Source organism: Setaria viridis, chromosome 8 (assembly GCF_005286985.2).
Source record: "Setaria viridis chromosome 8, Setaria_viridis_v4.0, whole genome shotgun sequence".
In the NCBI taxonomy this organism is placed as follows: domain Eukaryota; kingdom Viridiplantae; phylum Streptophyta; class Magnoliopsida; order Poales; family Poaceae; genus Setaria; species Setaria viridis.
The window spans coordinates 19,694,895-19,707,570 of NC_048270.2; the positions used below are offsets into that span (position 1 = coordinate 19,694,895).

General features: G+C 48.3%; 1 pseudogene; it reads left to right on the forward strand.

The window, feature by feature from the left end:
* The first annotated feature begins 4,658 nt into the window (after window positions 1-4,658).
* On the forward strand, window positions 4,659-8,646 carry LOC117834354 (uncharacterized; annotated as a pseudogene).
* The last annotated feature ends 4,030 nt before the right edge of the window (window positions 8,647-12,676 follow it).

The following is a 12,676-nucleotide window of genomic DNA, read 5'->3' on the forward strand; positions in this document are numbered from 1 at the left end:
ATACTTAATAATAGTTTCCCTTGCATAAAGTCCTTTAGGTTTCACTCCAGTCTCATGCACCATATCTTGATATATTTTTCCCCAAAGCAAGTCGTCGTCAGGAATAGGCACATCATACCTCTTCCTAATCTTTTCTTTAATTTCTTGTTGTTTCCTTGACTTCCATGGTTCCGATGTATTTCCCAACTTTAATAACAAATCATATCGACCACAAAAATCTTCCCAATCACATGTCCTTCCCTCCTGCAAGAACAATTCAATATTCTTACAAATTTGAATCAAGTTACAACCTTCATAAAACATAAGAGACGAGTAGTTACTAACCCAGTAATCGCCATGTGCATTTCCACAGAACGAACCATATCCAAGTTCAGAAGGCACCACACCTTCTGTTGCCAATATACCACACTTGCATCTATCACTAGGAGAGGACACACATGGCCACGGTGCATTTTCACTTTCAAACTCCCGCACTTCCTCCTCTGTTAGCCACATTGCCATTGGGCCGTATATATACTCATTGAAATCACACAACGGCCACCCATCCTGCAAAAAACCCATGACGTGAACTACTCATATGTAAAGTAACTACAAAACACTGCTCCAACTTCCAAGCAATAACATCAAGTTAAAGTATGAACAATATACTGCAAAATTATAACTGCTAGCTAAACGACATACTAATATTCTCGTAATATACTTACATGAGTCTTTAGGGAGCATCGAAAGAATGGAGTAAACTTAGGTGGATCCCCTAAGTTAGGACGCATAAGCTTAGCAGGAACACCACACTTGCACATGGGAGGATCCCTCACACGCCTACAAGCAGCCTCCTGGTTCTCCTCATCGGTCATCCTAGGTGGGTTTGGTGGAGGAGGAACCCAACGCCTAAACTGATGGTATGGTTTAAGCTCTGTGCTATGATATGGGAATAAGCGGATCCTAGGATCATATTTGTCGGGTCCATCGATCCACTGAAAGAAATCGCAAGGTGCGGCAGGCAATGGATCAAAAGTCCATTTGCATACATAGAAGGCTCTTCCGGCTGTCTTTGGATGCCTTGATTGTTTCACCTCTGCTTGCGCGCCACATCTACAAAGTGGTACCAGAAGAGCAGGAGGTACGGGACCAGCAACATTGGACTCGCCCACATAACGCACATACCACCTACGCCGTTTGTATTCACAACCAAACGACACCATGTCACCTAGAAATCAAGTGCAACAAATTTAATACACAAATAAACTTTACACACGTAATCCATACTAGCTATATACATCATTTTGATAAAATGTAAACACTCGATCTACAAAATACAAACACTGAAACAAAAATGAGACTAATTAATTGAACATATAAAAAAAATACATGTCATGTAAACCACACAATTGGATGAATATATACCTAAATCGAAGCATTCAACAAGTTCTACACGTCAATATGGCGGGCAGAGACTCAATTGCGTATGAACTACGTATCATCTAACACAAAACACCATTGCATTTCATTGAAATTTCAAATCACTAACCTAACCCTAAGTCACCTAAACATCCTCCGATCTACCAAATGCAACGGTAAAACACGAGAATAAGTAGGGGAATACCTTCCACACGAAGCAGGGATCGATTCCCACTACTTTCCCCCACCAAAAATGCCGGATTTTTGGTGGATTTGGGGGTGGGGTGGCGGGGGCCGGCGCTGCAAGGTGCTGCTGTGTGGTGTGTCTGGAGGAGGAAGAAAGGAGGGAGGGAGGAGGAAGGGAGCCGGCACGCGGAGTAAGTGTGGGCCCTGCCGCGCCAGGCGGGCTGGCGCGGCGAACGCCCGCCCACGTCAGCGCCCGCCTGGCGCCGCGACTCGCCGCGCCAGCGTGGCAGGTGGCCGCCGCGCTAGTGCATGTGGCGCGGCAGCATGTTTCTGCCGCGCCAGGCGGTCTGGCACGGCCAAAAGGGTTAGGCCGCGCAAATAAAACCCCGCTGAGGTTATTTTTAAAAATAAAGAAAAAAAAGGGTTAAAAATAAAAAAAAGTTCGCGTCCGTCCGGACGTTTGATAATTTTTTTTATCGGACGCCTCCAGATAATTTTTTTATGGGACGCTCCATCATAATATTGAAAAGTAATTAGTGAAATATCAAAAATCAACACTTGCAACATAAAAACAGATGAAACATTTGGAACATACAGCCGCAACATATGTGTGAAAATATATGCAACATCCAAATAGAACAATTGCAACTTGCAACCTGAAAACACGAGACTGAAACATATGAAACATTTTAGAACTTATTAAACATTTTAGAACTTATTGTTGCAACATATTTGTTGAACATATGCAATGTCCAGATCCAAAGCTTGCAACAATACTTCTGGGAACAAATGAAACATTTCGAACAAAACTCTTGCAACATGGCTCCGAAACACTTGCAACATATGCAACATGTGCAACATCTCCCGATCTACTTTTACAACATCTATATGATTCAATTGCAACACACCTCTGGAATGTCTGAGACAATTGAAACATACAATTGCAACATACGGGGAAAGAGAGAGCCTGACGCAGGGAACACCGGATCTGCGACGAGTGGATCTTGGTCGTGCTCCATGGATCTCGCCAGTGTGGGGGAGAGGGCCACCGGATTTGCAGGCATTGGAGGCTCCCGGTGGGGAGGACACCGTGTGTGTGGGGGAGGGGTGCCAGGGTGGGGGAAGGAGATGCCGGTGTGGGGGAGGGCGCGCGTCGGGGTGAGTGAGGGCGCCGCCGCTGGCCAGGGAAGGAGGGCCACGGGGTTCGACGGTGAGGACAGCCCCGCGCCGCCGAGGCGAGTGGCGGCTTGTCGCAGAGATAGCTGCTGAGTGTGAGCCTGCAGTTGGGGAAGGGCAGCTCGGGCGGGGCGGACCCAGCGCTGGCGTCCTTGGACATCCTTGACAAGCATTCGTGACTGGAGAGATAGAGAGAGAGATGGGAGTGCAGGCGGAGGAGAGCAGGGGAGAGGATAAGATTGCTAACCGCTATGTTATTTGCTTGGCGCAGGTGGAGCATTCGATGGTTCGAGTCCGTCCGATATTTCTAGCGGCTCCGGACAGCTGAGTCTTAGCTTTTCCGAAAAAAAAAACCCGGGGCGGACGAGAGTGGGTAGACGGACGACGGAAAAAACAGCGCACCAAAGATTTGTCTTATTCCCTTTATATAGGAAATATGTTGACGGGAGGAAAAAGCCCAATGCATGTGACACAAAACTTGGGTGATAATTTGATGTTGTTTATTTCTAAATTATTGGTTTTTCTTCCTGAATTATTGAATGTAATTTTTTTCTTCCTTCATTTTTTATCTTTGTCATTTGTTTTTTTAAGGAACCGCACGAGACGGTGCAAGTTTCTATTGATATAGTAGAAAAATATAAGACTACAGTCCTGGGAGGTCATACTCGTTTGGTTGGATTGAGACATCAACGCGAGTAATACACAACTTAACCGCCAAAGTCGACTGGTTGGATTGGGACCTCAACACGGCCACACAACTCCACTCAATAACGGCAGCCGTACCGAAAGCCTATCGCAGCGCCCACCAACAAACCCACTCTCCTATAGTCACCAAGACCTTCCTGCGTGATCTCACGTTGCCGGACCCAAGTTTTTTTTCTTTTATAACGTTGGTTTTTGTTTGATGTAGGTCCCACAGGCTTAAAAAATTGATTAGCACGTTATTCTTATCCCAAAGCCCAAGCATTGTGCCTGTTTTCTTGATCTTGCTGGTCTGGGAACCACCACGCAGTTCCCTCGTGCTAATCAAGCGAGATTACAAACTAATCAGGCGAGATCAAGAACTAATCATAGTTCCCTCGTGTTTTCTTTTATAACGTTGGCTTTTTTATGTTGCCACACACTTCCTCATCGGGCCCCTGCACTGAACCCCCATTGTCTCCTTGCTCCATCGCTGCTTCCTCACTGGCCTTCTACGCTACATCCCTACCGCCGCTAACCTGCTCTCCCGCTGTTGTGTTGTCGATTGTTTGCCGCACGATTTCCTGTCATTGGATAGATTCACGGTTATATACTACAGCTAGCCTTTGCCGCTTGGCCAGCAGGAGTTGTGTGGTGGTGGTGTAACTGTGAACGATTGACATCTAAATGCTGATGTTAAATTTTGTTGTTGCTGGTTAATGATATTCCTTTGTCCTCTATTTTGTTCTTGGTGTATTGTTTGGTCGGCGACCGGTGCCGCGTGTGGATGTCGTGGCGTGCGATGGCGTGGGCGGCCAATGGATGGCAAGGGGGTCGGCGGTAGCGGATGGCGAGGCCAGTGGGGCACGGGCGGATGACGGACGTTGCGCAACGACGGATTGATTCGTGGGAATCGAGGAGGGGGCGGACGCATCGTGCCCGCAGAAATGCGTGCAGGCGAGAAAGAAAGGGATCTTTTTTCAAATCGTCTAGAACTACATCTGTTTAACTCCAAGGATTGCAGGTTAATTACGAACAAGTTGATGGACTTTTTTCAAGTTGAGGTGGTTTTTTTCTCTCTCTCTCTCCACCTTGCTTCCATCCTCCAGAGCCTTCCATCCCCCCCACCTCACCCCGGCCAGAAAGAAATTCCCCAATCCCTCCCTCCCTTCCCCACCCACCCCAAGCAACCAAACCAATCCCCTCAGATCGAGGCCATGGAGAGCGAGCTGGAGGAGCTGCAGTTCCTGGGGGTGGCGGGCATCTACGCCGCCTCCACATCGATCCTCCGCGGCCCGTACTGGCCCCTCTTCACCTGCGTCGCTGCCACCCTCGTCCTCCCACTCTCCGCCCTCTTCCTCCTCCACGTCGCCATCTCCCACGCCGTCTTCACCCACATCGACACTGATGACACCACCCTCGACTCCTCCGCCCCGAGCACCGACGCCCAGCATCGCCTCCTCTCCCGCTGTGGCGGAACACCTCGGATTAACTCAACTAAAGCACGGTTAAGTCACTTAACACGCGATTGTCTTGCCTTAATCAAGTTAACTCGACGAGCCGTCGGATTTCATCCAATTTAACTACTTAACAAGACCGAGTTAGCAAAGCTCATACGAAGGTGAGTGGTTCCAGAGAATATAATAGATTCGCAATTAGTTTAACAATTCATTACACACAGTTCAAAATAAGAGTTTTGACAAGGTTCAAAGAAACAACAAAAGGAAAAAAACATCGCGGAAGCTAGCGTCGGGGTCGAATGTCCCTGGTGAGGCCAGACAGGACATCAATGATCCTATTCCCCGCCGTCCGAGGAAGGATCCCACTCGACCGTCCACCCAGGAGGGAGCTGGGGCGGCCAAGTGCCAGCAGCAAGCTCTGAAGTTTCAACCTCACCTGAAAACAGATGCCACAAACAAGGCTGAGCTTCTAAGCTCAACAAGACTTAACCGACCGGTGGGAAGAACTACTCCACCACTTCTAGACATGCAAGGCTCTTTGGCTGAGGGGTTTGGTTTTGCCAAAAAGCAACTATGTTAGGTCCTTACTTTCAATGTTTTAGCTCCGATTCTAAGTTCATTAACCAGTCTACATTGGCAACTTACACTAGGCAAGCATAGATCTAACATTATGTATATAAGCTCAACATCAAGACCATGTCATCATCAGACTCCTTCATTACTCAGTGTAGCATAGTGATCAAGCAATCTCAAACTGTGAGAGGCAGACGAATCGATTCGAGTTCTTTAACCATGCATGGTGAACCTAATCTCACGACCTCCGCGCACCACCGAGGGTCGCTTCCTGTGTCGGCCGTCCCCATCAATTCCCTAACCCGTGTCGGGCCCACTTCCCTTGGTGCAAGGTTCCACAGACCCGGCCTCTGCCATTCTGTGACCACACTTGGCACCACGTGCGGCCGCAGGGGAACTTCGTTCTAGGGACAGTGGATCGAACCGCTCACGTCTAGGTTCAATCAGGTACTAGGCTTCTCCATCTCATAATGGGTATGAGATTAGTACTTTCAAACACTTGATCACGAACACCACCACTATCGGGCCTTAACAGATTCAATAAACAGACGGGGTGATCAGCCGACCACCAAAAGAGTTCACCAAAACCTTGCCCCGTCCATTGTCCTTATAGTTGTAAACAGAAAAAGAACAACCAACTCCTATAACTCGCGAGTGACAGGCAATCACTTGACTTTTACCGAGTCCTATTTAAGCATTGCCACTACTCGACCCAATAGACTAGTGTTCAGATCAAAGGATCTAAGTCATGCATTCTATGGTTGCAAACAACTCCTATACGTAAATACACATTCATAAGAAGGAAGGTATGTGCAAGTTTAGAAAGCTGGGTTTATGCTCCGAGGCTTGCCTTCAAGCGGGGTGGAAGTGAACGGGTCCTCAGCGGGGGCTGCTTCGGCTTCTGGGATCGGCAGCTCAGCTACTGATCCGTCTTCAGGTGCCGGATGTAGCTCGTAGGTGCCGTCGGCGAGATGTAACTCTACACGAATGCAAATGCAGGAGTTAGCACTTAGACGGTTATTTCAACAACACTTGCAAGTTTAACCTCAGACACATGTAGCAAAGCTACAGGAAAGGTGGGGGAAATTCAACTTCATTTGGTGGAGAACAGGATAAAAGGGTCAGATGGGGATAAACTTATGATCTGACCCTTAAACTTAAGGAATAACTGCGCCGAGGTCCTCAGACTTGACACAGAGAAATCCCCGATATTTTACACAGATACCCTCGGTTCAAAGAAAAGATACAGCCAAGCCCTCGGGCTAGGTGGATAAGGATCGGCGAACAGACAGGGTCGGGCGAGATGGAAAAAGGGGTCGGGCGAACCGTAAGGGGTCGGCAGCTTATCTTCAGGTCTACTGGTGAAGCTTTGGGGTTGGGAAGGAACAAACTTGGACGGAAAGATTAGAGCGCTAAGGCTTGGGTGGCGGCGAGGTTTGACGGTACTCCGGCGGCGACGGAGCTTCTTGTGGACAACAAGAAGGCTCTAGCACCGGGCGGAGGAACAGACGGCTGGTGGGTTGGGGGAGAAGCGGGTTTGAGCAGAGAGGGGAACTTCTCAAAAGCTCAGTGGTAGTGCTCAAGTGCGCTTAGAGTAGGGGCGGCGAAACAGCGATGGCGAAGGAAACTTCGGTGGGACTCTGGTATTTCTTTTTATAGCTGCGCGGAAGAGAGAGAGTTTGAGCAGCACGAAGACCGGGAAGAAAAGGATGGAGTACGCTGCCCTGGTGGCAATTGAGCGGCGATGGGCGGCAGAACAGGGCCTTGGAGACAGGGTCTTCGGCTATTGGGCACTGGAGACAAGGCCGGCGCAGGCGCGGCTTTGCCGGGATTTAGATTTGGCGGAGGCGAGCGTGGTCTGGTCGCGTCGAGCGGCGGATGGTGGGCAGCGGATTTGACTAGCGTGTGACAGGGAGGAAGGCGCTGCCAGCGAGGTTACAGAAGGCAAGGTGACAGGGCGAGCGGCGACGCGAGCGAGTGCAAAACAGCGGCTTGCCGGGGCACATCACTGGCGAGATGGAGAAAAGGAGCTGTCTCTGCCGGAGTCGTGGTTGGCAAGGGAGGTATCGTCGTGGAGCGAGCTTGTGGGCGGCGCGACTATGGAGAGGCGGAAAAACCGGAAGGCATTGGGGCTTGCAGCCGGGGATCCGGGCGAGATGATGAGCGTGGGTTGCGAGGCGGTCTGACGCAGCAGCGGCAAAAACTCTGCCACGGTGGCGACGGGGCACCTTGGCGCGGTTGGCGAGGGTGCGAGCGAGACGAGGCAAGGCAAAAGGGTTGCAGGGGGCTTCCGCTGCGATTGGGAGGAGGGCGTGCTGATCCATCCTGTCACGATCGGCGACTGGGCGAGGCGGCGGGCGTCGGAGAAGTTGAGCCACGCGGCGGGGGAGCTCTGAAGCGGGCGCATGCTGCTCAGGCGCATTAGTCTTGAGAGAACAAGGGAGCTGGTTGTGGTCCACCATTCAGTCTCTGGTTCTCCACAACTCCAAGATTGGAAGGAACACTGCCTTTGGGACTTAGAATGAACCGGCGGTTTTGGTTGGGTTTTTCAGGGGTCGGGACTGAGAACCGGATATTGAGAGCTCAAGCTCATTAAAGCTGAGTCAGTGGGATTAGCGACTCGGGTTAAGATTAACTCGGCTGACTAACCAAGGTCGTTACACCCGCCTCGCATCCAACTGGCTCGCCCTCCTCCTCTTCAAGGTTGCCTACCTCCTCTCCCTCCTCCTCCTCTCCCTCCACGCCACAGCCGCCGCCGTCTTCTCCGTTGCCTCCATCTACTCCATCAAGCACAACGCGCTCACCTTCCTGCGGGTGCTCTCCATCGTGCCCCGGGTATAGAGGAGGCTTGTGGCGACATTCCTCATGGCCTTCGCGCTCCTCTTCGCATACCACGCGGTGTTCGTCGTCATCTTTCTCAGGCTCCTCATCACCGGATAACGGGTTAGGGCTCGCGGGGCTGCTCACGTTCCTCCTCCTCATCGCCTACCTCGTGGGACTCATCTACATTAGCGTCGTCTGGCACCTCGCCAGCGTCGTCTCCGTGCTCGAGGACTACAAGGGCCTCGCCGCCATGCGCAAGAGAAGGGACCTTATCAGGGGACCTCATTACAAAAAAGTTGAGGGATTTTTTTTGCAAATCGTCAACGAACTACGACAGTTTAACTTCTAGGATTGCGGGTTGATTACGGAAAAGTTAAAGAACTTTTTTGCAAAGTAACCACGACGGTTGGAAGAAACACCGCACTTTAATATTAGACTAGCAAAATGCCCATGCGTTGCTATGGTAAAAAATCTATTGTGTTTTTCAAACTAATGATATTTTATACCAACAGAAATACTACCATATCTTTTTTTCTTTTCGGTTCCCGTAACAACTATATCCAACATTTTCTAACTTTAAGAAATTGGTTACCACGCATCAATTCTAACGTCCAAGAGCGAAAACGTATCACATTCACATTTAAACAGTACTCCTATCAGTCATATTGTTTGCTTGATATTTTCACCATTACCCAAAGAATGAGTTGCCCCAGCCATTTGATTGTGCAATTTAAGCAGAATGCCACACACGGCAAGAACTCCATGGCTCTGCCTGAACATGCGGTGCTCTACCTGTTCATACTTCACCGCGGGGGGATATTATATATAGACTAACAGAATAGAATAGCTTAATACAGAAGAGCTAGCACAATGCAGCAACTGTCAACTGGGGATATTTAGGGCTATAACATTGCTAGTATGGCTGTAAAGCAGATTTCCATGGTAGATGCTAGATAATAGCCCACCTATGCACAAGGATGGTCATTTATTAAAGCTGCCAGATTAAAAGATTGGATGATCACCATTTCAAAAAAAAAACAAAAAAAAAGAAAAAGAAGACAGACTGGATGATGGTCTTAAATGATTTGACTACGCAAACCCAACTTAGTATTTCTGCACATCAGGTGCGCTCCTCAAGCTGCATCTTTTGACAGCAAGTACGCGATGATCTGAGCTACATTCATCTCCCTGCAGCTCCAATATCGATCGCTAGAGCCTATAGGTCAGAACAAAAGAAGCTTTACCTTCAACTGCACGGACTGCAATCCAAGCTAGGTGTGAGATGATGCTGAAACCTGAAATAGTTTTGAGGGAAGTATCACAAATCTCCAGTATACTTTTGCTGTTATGTGTTCGTTTCTGAATGCTTGTGCCCTTCTTCAGAGGTTTTGTAGGGATACGAGGTAGGCTACACTATCGCAAATCAAAATTTTCTACCGCATAAACTAGAAAACTGCCGTATAAGGATCACAGGATTACCACTCGACGCACTGATGCGGAAGATGTAGATTTGTGTCGATGCAGTGAAGTCGATCAGCGTAGTCGTACGTAGTCGATCACGTTGACGTCCAGCAGCTCCTCAGCAGCTCGTCCACGTGCAGCAAGATCGCCCTCGTGCGGAAGATGTAGATATGCGTCGATGCAGTGAAGACGATCACGTAGTCGTACGTAGTCGATCAACGTAGTCGTACATAGTCGATCACGTCTAGCAGCTCCTCAGCAGCTCGTCCACATGCAGCAAGATCGCCTTCGGTGCCGCGGCTCATCGTCGGCTTGTCGTGGCTCGTCGGCGGCTCGTCGGCGGCTCGTCCAAGTGCTGCAGGCGCAACACCTCCAAGGTATCCACACGTGCAGGGAGGAAGCGTCGCAAGCCGGACTGCTAGATCCACGAGTTGCAACAGGCGAGAGCGTGGGAGGCACGGGCGGTGTGTTTCGCAAGAAGGTGTAAACCCTAGGGCGCCCCCACCCCTCTATTTATAGAGGTTCCTGACGGGCCTCTGGGTCCGAGGCCCATTAGTACTTCTAAACCTAATCCAACTCGGATCAGATCCGAATTGGGCTTCCAGCCCCTTAAGTGTGTGACCCTATGGGTTCGGATACGTATAGACATGGCCCGAGTACTCCTACTCGGCCCAATAGTCGGTAGCGGTCTCTAGCAAGACGTGCTAACTCCTATACGCACATGAAGATCATATCAGATGAACCATCACAACATTATATACATGCTATTCCCTTTGCCTCACGACGTTTGGTCTAGCTTCAAGCCGACCGCTCTTTCTCGATCCTATGATTCGGAATCCCTTTGTAGGTTAACTCTTAACCGTACGTAGCATGGCCATGCATTTTCGGATCCGATCACTCGAGGGGCCCAGAGATATCACTCTCAATCAGAGAGAGGAAAATCCCATCTTGACTGACCATGTCTCATAGCATGCTTCTTGACAAACCCGAAAGCTACCTTTATAACTACCCTGTTACGGCGTAGCGTTTGATAGTCCCTAAGTAAGTCGATCCACATCTTGAGTACATGCGACAATCTCATGTCTAAGGACAAAGCGTATATGTTGTTTAAAGAGAGAACTACTTCTCGTGTTGGGTCAATCCTAGCACATGTCTCCACATGTGTCCACATTATTAGTTCGACATCTCCATGTCCATGACTTGTGAAACATAGTCATCAACTAATACATGTGCTAGTCTAATATTCATGTGTGTCCTCACATGAACTCCGACTAGGGACAACTTTAGAATAACCATACAAGTAAAGAGTTTCACATACAATTCACATAATTGCAAATCAATTCAAGTAGCCTTTAATGGATATTCAATGAACACAATATACAAATCATGGATACAAATGGAATATCATCATCTCTATGATTGCCCCTAGGGCATACCTCCAACAGTCTCCCACTTGCACTAGAGTCAATCTAGAAGGTAGCTAATACCCATAGCTCTTACATGCGCATCATGCTTAGCCTGCGGGAGTGGTTTTGTCAACGGATCAGAAATGTTCAGATCCGTGTGTATTTTGCATATCTTGATCTCACCCCGGTTAACGAAGTCTCGAATGAGATGAAATCGCCGCATTACGTGTTTGTTCTTCTGGTGGTTCCTTGGTTCCTTTGCTTGTGCAATTGCCCCATTGTTATCATAGTAGAGATTCAATGGGCTGGACGCATTCGGGAACACACCAAGTTCAATGAGGAAATTTCTTATCCAAACACCTTCCTTCGCGGCTTCCGAAGCCGCGATGTACTCGACTTCTGTCGTAGAATCGGCCACCGTCTCCTACTTGGAACTCTTCCAACTAACAGCACCACCATTTAGCGTGAACACAAATCCTGATTGTGACTTTGAATCATCTCTGTCGGTTTGGAAACTAGCATCGGTGTAACCTGTTACAACGAGCTCCTCCTCACCTCCATAGACGAGGAACATATATTTAGTCCTTCTCAAGTACTTAAGAATGTTTTTCACCGCTGTCCAGTAACTCTCACCTGGATCAGATTGGTGTCTGCTTGTCATACTTAGTGCATATGAAACATCTGGGCGAGTACTTATCATTGCATACATGATAGATCCAATAGCCGAGACATGTGGCACTCTACTCATGCGATCCCGCTCATCAGCAGTCGAAGGACACTGGGTCTTGCTGAGATGTATGCCATGTGACATAGACAAGAACCCTTTCTTTGCCTCTTCCATGCTGAATGGCTTCAACACTTTGTCAATGTAAGTATCTTGGCTTAAACCTATAAGCCTTCTCGATCTATCTCTATAGATCTTAATGCCCAGAAATATGCCGCTTCCCCTAAGTCCTTCATCGAAAAACTATTTTTCAGTGAAGTCTTTACGGACTCAAACATAGGAATGTTATTTCCAATCAGTAATATGTCATCCACATATAAGATTAGAAATACTACAGAGCTCCCACTAACCTTCTTGTAAACACAAGACTCTTCTTCGTTCTTGGTGAAGTCAAACCCTTTGACTACTTCATCAAAATGAATGTTCCAACTCCTAGATGCTTGCTTCAATCCATAAATGGATCTCTGAAGCTTGCATACCTTTCCAGCATTTTTAGGATCGACAAAACCCTTGGGCTGTATCATATACATGTCCTCAGCTAGGTTTCCATTCAGGAAAGCTGTCTTGACATCCATCTGCCATATCTCATAATCGAAATATGCAGCTATAGCTAGAATAATCTGAATGGACTTAAGCATCACTACGGGTGAGAAGGTCTCGTCATAGTCAACTCCTTGAACTTGTCGAAAACCTTTTACGACAAGTCGTGCTTTATAGATGTGAACATTTCCATCCATGTCCTTTTTCTTCTTATAGATCTACTTGCACTCTATGGCCTTAACACCATC